The 11,442-nt window shown below is 45.6% G+C and overlaps 1 protein-coding gene across 1 annotated transcript in view; it reads right to left on the reverse strand.

Annotated features, from left to right (window-relative positions):
* Positions 1–11,207, reverse strand: part of THSD7A (thrombospondin type 1 domain containing 7A) — a 553,675-nt gene extending 542,468 nt beyond the window's left edge. The window contains exon 1 of the mRNA XM_075062383.1: positions 11,102–11,207. The gene's annotated coding sequence lies outside the window, so the exon portion shown is untranslated. The remainder of the gene's footprint in view (positions 1–11,101) is intronic.
* Between the last annotated feature and the right edge of the window lie 235 nt (positions 11,208–11,442).

Genomic DNA, 11,442 nt, shown 5'->3' on the forward strand with positions numbered 1-11,442 from the left:
AAGAAATAACTGGGAGGAGGACAGGGTTTTTATAGAGTGGGTATGGAGAGCATAGGCAGATTTCAGAGGTGTAGGAAAGGAAAAGATTTCACAATAGCTTCAATGTAGGAGGAGATAGAGGAGTTAGAAACACAACACCAATATGGCAAGCCTGAGAGACAATGAGTATAGTGAAAATGCCAAATGTGACAGAGACTGGAAAAGGAAAGGAATGCTTTGGAAAAGAGATGATGAGCTCAACTTTCCTCTAGATGATTCAATTTCAACCACACTCCAAAATATAACATGACCACAATATATAAACATAGCCACACATCACAAAAATGAGTGTGCAAGTTTCCATGGAATGTTATGCTTTTTATGCTATTTTGATATCTTTCTCATACTTTCAAGTCAGGGCATATTTTCGGTCATACTTTGTTATTGACATAAAACCATTGTCACAGAAGATGTAGAATATGTTTAGTTCAGATTCATTTTACTCTTACTTTCAGATATTGACAGGTAAGAAGTTGCATGCACATGAGAAAATCTGAAATAATTAAATAAGTATTGTCATAATATGAAGAGGTCTATATTAAAAAAAAAAAAGAATCTACAAGGAATAGACTTTTCATCCTAATAAATGAACGTTTAGCTTCCTAGCCAGAGCCTGTACAATGTGATATGAACAAGAGTGTGCAACAGATGCAAGCCACAGATTGTATTAAGCCAAAAAGCACAATATTTCCTCCCTTAAATTACATGCTGAAAATAAATATTGGTTGAAATACTGATTGCTTAGTTACAGTTTAATACTTAATCAGTGCTGATGAGAAAGAAGTGACTTTACGGTTTTAAAACATTCTTTGCTAAGGAATTCCACGCCAGTCACAATGACATACTAGTTATCTAAAATGATCAGGAAAAAAAATGTGGACTAGACACTGATGACAGTCCCTAAAAAAGATTACTTCTATGTTGGCAGTTACATCCCAGATTTATCTAGATCAATAAAACTCAAACAACTACAAACCAACACATTAACATCAACTCTTCTGGAGACACACACACATGTACGTACGTTAGATCTGAACCATAATATTCTGTTACTGCAGAATGGAGCAGGAAAGGTGACAAGACAAAAGCCTTTGTGGCTGTGTGTGTGAGGTTCCTCTAGAAAGATAGGCAGTTGCTAAACATTGCCCCCCAGGACATTTCAAAGAAAAGAGGAACAAACCAGCTGAAAGATAAATTCATTAGCAACCAGGAGTGTGATAGCAAGGGTTTTAAAGGCCACCAACAGATCTAATAAAAATCAGTCTGGAGATCTCACTTTGATACATAGCCAAGAGACAATCAACCATTAATATCAAATATAGCCTCAAGGCATGTCTACACTACAAACTTAAGTCGACTACAGTTAAGTCGACATCCAGCAGCTGCAGTAATTAAATCGGTAATGCGTGTCCATGCCACACTCCTTGTATTGGTGGAGCGTGTCCTCACTATCAGCGCTTGCATCGATGCGGAAAGCGATGAACCATGGGTAGCTATACCACAGTGCAACTCATTGCAGGGGGTTTTGGGAAGGGCTTGCAATGCCTCATGGGACAAACAATGTTGTAGGGGGGAGTGGGAACATGGCTTCAGTGTCCCATGATGCAGTTTTCTCCCTCCTTCTCCTGATTTCAACTGCAACCCATAATATTTTGTACCTTTTTTCAAAAGGTTGGCATAGCCACATGTATGCCAGATCCTGAGAAACAGGGACCCCACTCAGCATTATAAACACCACAGCACACACCTTGTCCTGCAGTATTTCCAGAGCTGAGAGAGGAGCCGCCACGCAGAACATTGCTACGTCCTTCAAGCTGGAATGAATGAATGAAACAATTCCTGGTTGCTGCTGGCAGTCGAGCAACACCTGAACACATTGAAGTGACATTTCTGGTCCCAAGAAACAAGCACTGACGGGTGGGATCACATTGTTATACAGTTCTAGGATGATGATCAGTGGCTGCAGAACTTTAATAGGCACAAGGCCACTTTCCAGGAACTGTGTGCAGAACACTTCCCAGCCCTGCAGTGCAGTGGCACTAAAATGAGACGTGCTCCCACAACGGAGAAGTGAGTAGTGGTCACTTTGTGGAAGTTTGCAACCCCAGACTGTTACCAGTCAGTGGGAATCAATTTGGAGTTGGTAAATCCACTGTGGGGACTATTGTGATCCAAGTATGCAGGACCATTAGTCGCATTTTGCTAAGAAGCATTGTGACTCTGGGCATTGTGCAGGAGATACTGGATGGTTTTGCCACAATGGGGTTCCCTAACTGCAGTGGAGCAACAGATGGGATGCATATCCCTATCTTAACATCAGGCCACTTTGCCAAAAAGTACATAAACAGAAAGGGATACTTTTCAATGGTGTTGCAAGCACTGGTGGATCACCAGGGCCATTTTACTGATATCAATGTTGTATGGTCAGAGAAGGTTCATAACACATGCATCTTTAAGAACACCAGTCTGTTCAGAGAGCTGCAAGCAGGGACTCTCTTTCCAGAATGCAAAATAATCATTGGTTACACTGAAATGCCAATAGTGGTCCTGGGAGACCCAGCCTAACCCTTACTCCCATGTCTCATGAAGCTGTAAACCAGAAAGCTGGACGGCAGCAAGGATTGGTTCAACAGGCTCAAAAGGTGCAGAATGGTGGTGGAACATGCCTTTGGCCATTTAAAGGGTTGCTGGCGCAGTTTGTTTACTAGGTTAGATCTCACTGAAAGCAATATCCCCATGGTTATAGCTGGCTACTGTGTGCCCCATAATATCTGAGAGGCAAAGGGACAGAAGTTTCCACAGGAGTGGGACGTGGAGGTGAATAGACTGCTAATTTTGAGCAGCCAGATACCAGGACTATAAGAGGAGCTCAGCACAGAGCACTGTCTCAGGGAGGCTTGGAAAACCAGTTTCAGAAATGATTCACAGTAATGTGCTTCTCAGTATTGTGCCTTCCCGTAGTGTGAATCTTGCTGTGACTGCTGGATTTTAGTCTCCAGCACACATCTTCATTGCCTCGGTTTCCCTGTTCCAGTCCAGCCCCTCTTACCCCCATTTTAATTTAATAAAAGATTATTTCATTTTCAAGACATGGACTTTTATTGAACAAACATACTGACACTTAAAGATCACAACTAGAATTTAATTTGGGACACATGATGAAATAAAATTGGGAGGGAAAAAATACATTCATCTTGTCTTTAAAAGCACAGTGGCCTTACCCGTCACACATCATGTGTGCAGCTTTTATTCTTAGGACCTTTACATGGGGTTGAGAGGAAGGGATATTGCATTTTCCCACCTGGCCTCATGGAATGTTTGGGGGAGGGGAAATACGGCAATGTTGGAATGCCATTCTGCAGGGGGAGTCTAGCCTCAAGGGGCTTTTCCTGACGGTCAACCAGATGCCTCAACACATCTGTTCGTTCAGAATCCCCGGCATCTCCTGCTGCATGCCATGCTCACTCTCCTGGGCTGCTCTCCTGCTCGCAATGTCCACGCCCAGTTTTTCCACAGACAGTAATCCTCCAGGATCTCTGCTCGGTGTCTATTGTCCCAGATGCAGTCATAATCTCATTAAACATGTCATCACGCATTCTCTTTCACCTTTGTCTTATCTGGGAGAGCCTCTACACCAGCATGGAGGAAGAGCTAAGTGCCACACTTTCAGCTGTAAGACATGGAAAGCACAAAGCAACCATTGTCAGTACAGACCCAGTGTCTAGTACAGAGTTGCTATATAAAAAAAAATCACTTCCCTTATTTCATGGAAGTTTAAGGAAGAACATTTTATTTTACACAAGGTATTCACTGAACCAGTTTGCTGTCCCAGCCATGGTAAATATGGCCCCAGGACATGCGCGCTGGACCATCAGCATCACTCAGTGGGTAACCTGTGGCAGGACCATAGGTGGGCAAGGGGCCATACCACCTCCCCTTTGTAACATGGATGTTGTCTGGAGACCAGGAACCAGCACTGACCCTCCCAAACTGTAAGCCTTGGCAGAGACTGTGCTGGGATGGGGGTGGTACTTACAGTGGCAAATGGGCACCACAAAATTTCCTTTTTCCCCCTCATCCCCCAGTACCCCTGCTGCTAGCCATTGCCCAAGGCTTGCAGTTACTAAGGTCAATCACTGAGACCCAAACTACAGCCATGTTTTGGAAATCATGGGTGAAGGTGCAGAAAAATCACAGTGGGTAGGCAGGAGCAAGAAAGCACAGGCACTACTTTTTGCAGTCCGAGCAGCTGAAATGAAAACTACCACCATCTCCTCTAGGTGACCCTACCCGATATCACTCTCCTGAGGGTAACAAAGGTGGCAAGGGAACAAATGCTACAAGTGTCCAAGTGCAGACTGGGTCCTTATGCTTCTATGCTGTGTACTGTCATGATGCCAGCCGAATTAATACTGGAGTGGTATGAGAAAGCATCCTACTGCAGTGGAAGAAATAAGATAGCCCTTCCCAGAAACTTTCTGCAATGGACTGCAGACTACCTCCATGAAAGTCTCCTGAAGATCTCTGTGGAAGATTCCCAGGCCATCCTTGTATATATAAACTGTCTTTTTCATGGGGCACCTTCTGCCTAGTTGGTGTGGTGACTGGGAAGGAGATAGTCACTCTACTTCACCTTATAATTTTAATTAAAAATAGAATACAAGAACATGTGACCTCAAAATATTACTTGAAATTTCATACTCACCAGACGTTCCTTCCCTAGCATCACGCTCAGCCATGATGCTGTTCTGCGAATGACTGGACTGCTCTGAGGTTACACACGGCTCCTGGCTTTCTGGGAGAATGGATCTTCCACTCGCCTGTCTCCCATTCTCCTCCTCCTTACCCAAGACCTCCTCTTCAGTGTTGCCTGCACTGACTCAGGACTCCAACTCCTCAGAGGTATTCACACTGCTCTTAGGGGTCAGAGTTGGGTCATTGCTGAGAATTACATGCAGCTCCTTGTAGAAGTGGCATGCCTGCAGTGCTGCACCAGAGTGATCATTCACTCCCTTGTCTTATGGTATGCCCACCAAAGTTCCTTGATTGCTGTGTGCCCCTGGTGTAGCCCTTCACCCTCGAGCGGCAAACCCCAGACAGTGGAAGCTGTGATCGGCGAAACCTGCCGATGCAGCAGGTAAACAAGCTGGCCCGGCCCGCCAGGGTGCCTGGCGAGCCGCGTGCCAAAGGTTGCCGACCCCTGATGTAGACACATTCATTATTAGGTTGATGTAACTGTGTTGTGTAGACCAGTCCTCAATTCCATACCCACACTGTAAACCAGATAGATATCAGATACAGCTGTGGAATTCAAGTGTTGTCAGAGCTGTCCAACACCACTTCCTCAACAAAATTCCCTACAAAAGGGATATTTGAGAAGGGACATTAATAAGCAAAAGGTCAAAAATGTCCAACACTGGTTCTTGAGCAAGGGCCTAACCATGTGCATAAAGGCTTGCCACCTACAACGGTGTTAACAACAGCTATCAACAATGGGGCCCAAAGCCTCTCTGCTGTCCTTAACTAGTCACAAAAAACACATAGGTCCAAATTGTAGGTGACTCATTATTGGTCTATAAGCAGAACTGGGTGAAAAAAAAAGAAAAAACATCGACAGCGAGAATCAGTTATTTCTCATCTTCTGCTCTGACACTTACCATAGAAGCAAGCAGACTACTCCAGATCAGTTCAGTTGCAACCATGAAACAATCTGACAACTCCTCACAGTTATACCAGGAAGTGGTAACTGAGCTGCGGTAGTCTAGGTTAATCAGAGTACTCATACTTCCAGATACTTATTGCATTAGCAGAAGCCTAAGAAAACTCTGTATACCACAGCACTGGTTAAGGCAAAAACAATACATTCACTATTGTATATGATCATGCTCACCGAGAATCTTCCAGCACTACGGCTTCAGCTTTCTTGCTGCCACTTCCTGTCATATGCTTCTGTGAGCAATAGCAACAGGCGAAGAGGATGCAGCAGGGACACAACTTCTAGATGCCACACTGTCAATGATGGCAGAGTAAAAGATGGTGGTGTCCCTGCCAGTACTAGAACTACATTGTGCCTCTTGGTAAGTTGAATTAGAAGCCACCTGGGATAATGTGATGGTTGGAACAGAGGTCCTAATTCCCTGCCTTAACATAACAAATGCATAATTTTATGGACAAATCAGTCAGCTAGATCAAGAGGTCTTGATCTCTCTAATACTAATCCTGACTTAACCCGAAGTTTGAAGTCATGGGAGTAGCAGGGTGACCTCTATATTACCAGATTTAGAGCTGGGCAGGAAATATTGAAAATTTTCATGGGTCAGGAAAACTCTCTCAAAAATTTCATTTGTCCTGAATCAGGACAAGTGTCAAAGTCTCAAAAGATTTCATAAACCAAAAATCTGGAAAAAGAATAAAAAAAAGTTTGGATCAATCAAAACACTGATAATTTCAAAATTTTTCATCTCAATTTCAGCCTTTTATCTTTTTTTAGTCTGACTTAACTAAAGCTTCAAAATGAAGGTTTTTTGAGTTAAAACAACAAAACTTTTCATTTAAATAATGTCAAAACAGACATTTCAAACATTAAAAAAAAAACCCAAACAAAACAAAAAACAAAACCTATTTTCCAGTAAGTTTTCAAGCTGAGAGATTCATCAAAATGGATGCTGTTTTGCAAACAGTTTTGTTTTCACCAAATCGACTCGTTTGAGAGTATCCACTTAATAAGCAAGTAACAAATTTTCCCATTCTGGTTAGAACTGGTCAGGAATTGTTCAAACAACAGGGTGTTTCACTGAAAAATGTATCTTCAGGACTAGGCATCTCTTACATCTTAGATCAGTGGTCTCCAAAGTGGGGTGCACACACCCCAGGGGGTGCGCCAGATGATCCATTGGGGGGCTGGGCAGCAGGAGCACCACTAGAGCAGAAGGGCCGCACCGCAGAAGGAGCGCTGCCTGGGGGGAGGGGGGCAGCCAGAGAAGGGAGGGAGCCAATGGGGAAGCTGCCTCCCCCCACCCCCAGCCAGGCAGGGCCACCCAGAACGCAGGGGCTTTAGGGGCTGCAGGGCCCTGGGCTAAGGGAGCCCCAGGATCCTGGCCTGCAGCTCTAAAGCCCCTTTCAGAATGCGGCCCTGAGTCCTCCGGCCCATGGAGGAGCAGGGGCAGCCGCGCAGCCAGTGGCCAGAAAGAAGCAGCACTTTCCCTTTCAAAGCTGGCTGGAGAGAAGCAGCACTTTGAAGCAGAAAACACCACTTCTCTCCATCTGCTCGCTGCGCGGCTGCCCCTGCACCTCCTGAGTCCTCCAGCCGTGCTCGCAGGGCCACATTCCAAAAGGGACTTTAGAGCTGCAGGCCAGAGCCCCAGGGCCCCCTTAGCGCAGGGCCCTGCAGCCCCTAAAGCCCCTGTGTTCTGGGTGGCCCTTTATGCCCCTGGGGGGCGTCAGCTCCCAGAATCGTGGTTTCCAGAATCGCAGCCATGGGGGCAGTGGTGCATTGAGCAGAGCCACCTGCACACCCCCTGCACCAAACAGGAGCTGCCCCAGGTAAGTGCTCTGCACTTCCTGCCTGCCCCAGCCCTGAGCTTACTCCTGCACCCCCACCCTGAGCACCTTCCTGCACCCTAACTCCCTCCCAGACCCCACACCCTGAGCACCTTCTCGCACCCTAACCCAGACCTTTGAATCACTGTATCACAAAGTGTTAAACCAAGATGTTCAGAAATAATGAAGTATATTCAATCACATTGCTCTCACTAAAAGTATTATTATTATTAATTTTTTTTGTGAGGGCAAAAAGGTTTTTTGTACCGTTAATAAAATAATTTTAAATAGTTTATTTCATCTTTATCTCATCCTTTTTTTAATTTCTCTTTCTGTGTATGTTTTATAATGTACATAATATATTAGTATAGTAATATATGTATATAATTTATACAGAAATATATATATTGGGGGTGCATGCTCAAAAATTTTTTACTGATAGGGGTGCACGATCAGAAAAGTTTGGAGACCACTGCCTTAGATAAGGAGCAAAAAATGTGGCTAACTCTACCTAGAATCATGCTTCAACGGCTACCCAAGTGGAGGCAAGCTGAGCCAACAAAGCAGCAGCAGACTCAGCTAGATAACTCTCAGTACAACACACAGTCCTCTTCCTTTATAACTAAATCATCAGTGGTGAGTATCTTACTGGAAATATCATCCCTCCATGCCATTACCCCATGCTGCCAAAATGAGGCCAACAGCAAGATCATTGGGATAAATAATGGTTGACAACCTTTGCTTAATAAATCATCTGCTATCACCAAGTTACACCACATTAACAACAGGAATCAGAGAGTTCACTACTTTGGAAACTGTCATCTTCTAAAGGCCATCTTTGGAATGTGGCCATTTTACTCTCAAGATGTTACAGTTGAGAAAAAAAGATTTTAAATTACAGAATGACAAATGATATCTCCCTGCACTCAGACTGAACAAGCAAATAATTAAAGTGACAGGAAAATGTCTTAGGAGTTAATAGTGCATTTATAGATAAAGCTAAAGAATGACCTGATCAGTACGTAAATACTGGTCAAATGAAACATAAAAGCTTAGTAAAGTGACTTTCAGATTGTGACTCAGACATAAATTAGTGCTCTGTCTCAAACTCTGCTCTTAAACTCTCTATATTGTACTTGAATCATACTCTTTTCTCTGGCCTTCTAAACTAAACCCAAGAGTAAAACAGAGGAAATAATTTTAACTCAAGATAACCTTGTTTAGGTCAGAACCACAACCCTCACTTCTTAAAAAAACAACACAACCATAATTTCTAGTTCTGCATTTCATTTAATAGTATTAAAAAACCTGAAAAAAAACCTGGTTCATCAGTTTCCATAAATTTCAATCTACAAAATTTCATTTGAAATTTGACGGAATTCTTATAGAACTTAAAAAGTGACACTGTTAACTTGAAGTTTTTTTAAACTGAATACTAGTGAAAATGCCATTACAATGCAAAATTTCTTTAAAAAAATTAAAACCATTTTCCCTGCTTCCCTGTTGATATTTAGAAGGGCTACACAGCAACACAATCAAACATGCCTGGGCCTGTATAAGCTCGTTCCACTTCTATTCTGTGAAGATGCTTGTTTGCTGCCATTTCAGCTTCGTCTTTGCTACTATGGCGACAAGTAAAGACACTTTTTCATAGTGTAAGGAAGTATCCAACTATGGTGCAAAGACATGTTTTCGTGCTAATACAGAAAGTGAAAATGGCTACACAAAGTGCTTTCAAACAAAGTAAACAAACGGAAAAATAAAGAGCTTAGAAGAAAACAAGGTGCAGTCCCAGCAATCTTTTGGCTTACTTATAAAAGAATGGACAGTACACAATATTCAGATGGAAGTGTGATTTTTCAAGCTGACAGTGTAACTCCTGAAATTAGAGGCTGGTTATGCAAATGTTTATAAGACGTTTCTCTGTAATACTTTTGCTGCACATGTGTTTCGCTTTCATACAACTAAAGTCCATTTAGAAGGGGGGAAAAAAAGCAAAGTGTGTAACCACAGCTGAATGGCCAGTTTGCAGAATATAATGATCTAAATAACAAATTTATGAGTCCATTAACTAGATAAACCCTATGCAATTTTTTCAGCGTCACAAACTGCAACCTTGAAAACAGAACAAAAATATTAAATGTTGTCACTTATTTGCAAATTCATTCATAACAGAAAAGCAGAAGTACGCAACACAGTACTTTACAGCATCTTTCATATAAAGGACACCCCTGAAGAGTTTAACAGAGTGAGACAGAGATTAAGGGATATAGCACTAAATATCCCATTTAAAGTGTGCAATGGACAGCAACACCATCCTTTCCAGGCCCGGGAATCACCAGATTTTAGAATACCTTGCAGTGATGAGGATGAGGAATTAGACATGCATTTTCAGTGAGACAGCTTCATCCTGGCTTTGTACATCTCCCTCATTTCAAGCTATCCCCTCCTGCTAGCATTGCCAAGGCAGCAGAAACAACTAAAGGATGCTAATACTTCCCATCCCTGGGACACCTTCCACCCAGTGCGTTCCCCAGCCCTTTGCCAACGTTAACTGAGCCACAAACCGCCCTGGGAGGCAGTGGTGATTGCTCCTAGTCAACAACCAGGGGACACTGAGCAAGGGGGCGGTAAGTGACATGCCCAAGGTCACCCAGTGAAAGTGGCAGAGCTGGGACTAGCCCCGAGGACCCGGCTCGCAGTCTCCTGCGCTCACCCTAGCCAAGGGTCTCTTCAAGAGTCCCCCGCCAGCAGCTTTATGGGTGTCCAACGCTGCTCCCCCCCTCCCCCCCTCCCCAGGCGCGGCAGCAGGCACCTACCCCCTCAGTTTGCGGCTGCTCTGGCCCGCCAGCACCGGACGCTGTACTCACCGCGCCTCCGTCCGGGCCGGGCTAGTCCCCAGCCCTGGCGCTGGGCTGCGGCGCCGCTCCTGAACTCCGGGGGGGCGGGGCAGAGCCTCGGCCAGGCCCCTCAGCGGGGTCCGGGCGCCCCCCAGGCATCGCCTCGCGCCGGCCCCCGCCGCGTTCCTGCGGCCGCCCGCCTCCTTCCCCCAGAGTCACCGGCTGCAGCCGCAATGCAGCGGCGCCCGCCCCCTCCCCCAGCCCTGCAGAGGGACAGGAGCCCGGCGAGCGAGTAAAGCCCGCGGCAGCCGCCAGCCCCGCCGCGGGGCGCCCCTCAACTTCCCCTTCCCCACGCAGGGGGCACTACATGGGGCCGGGCTGCCGCTCCTCACCCGCCCCGGAGCGTCACTCCCGGGGCCGCTGGGGTGGGGGGTGTAGTCGGGCCCCAGGCTCCCCTCAACCCACCAGCGCAGGACGGGAAGGGGCCTCCCGGCGTTCAGCACCATCGCAGCTCGCGCGTGGCCAAGCTGCTGCTCGGGTGCCGCTGCCCGGCCGCCCCCAGCGTGCGTGGGAAAAGCCATCAGCCGGCACCACGCTCCCCGCCTGCTCCTGCTGGCCCCCCTCACACCGCACAGCGCGCCCCGGTCTTCTCCGGCGGACACGAACTCGAGAAAGTGACTTACCTGTTATTCCCGAGGCAGCACGTCCCGGGACTAACTTGGAAGGAGAGGGCGCTTGACGAAAGTGACCAATGCTTGTGCCTTGTTTGGGGTGGAGCCGAGAGAACATTTTCTCCCTCTGCTGGGCCAGCTGCCAAAATTAGGTCATCGTACCACCTTCCGATCTGCCTTTATTATTCGAAAACTGAGATGGGAATAAAAAACAGAGGAATGGGGCGTTATTTTACAAGCTAATTTTGCGTTTTCTTGTCCTCATGCTAATTAAAACAGACTCCTGGAAAGGTACATTAATTGCTATGAAGAGAACGATAGAAGCATTAACGAAGAGAATTGTTAATCGTCCA

The sequence above is a fragment of the Chelonoidis abingdonii genome, chromosome 2 (genome assembly GCF_003597395.2).
Source record: "Chelonoidis abingdonii isolate Lonesome George chromosome 2, CheloAbing_2.0, whole genome shotgun sequence".
In the NCBI taxonomy this organism is placed as follows: Eukaryota; Metazoa; Chordata; order Testudines; family Testudinidae; genus Chelonoidis; species Chelonoidis abingdonii.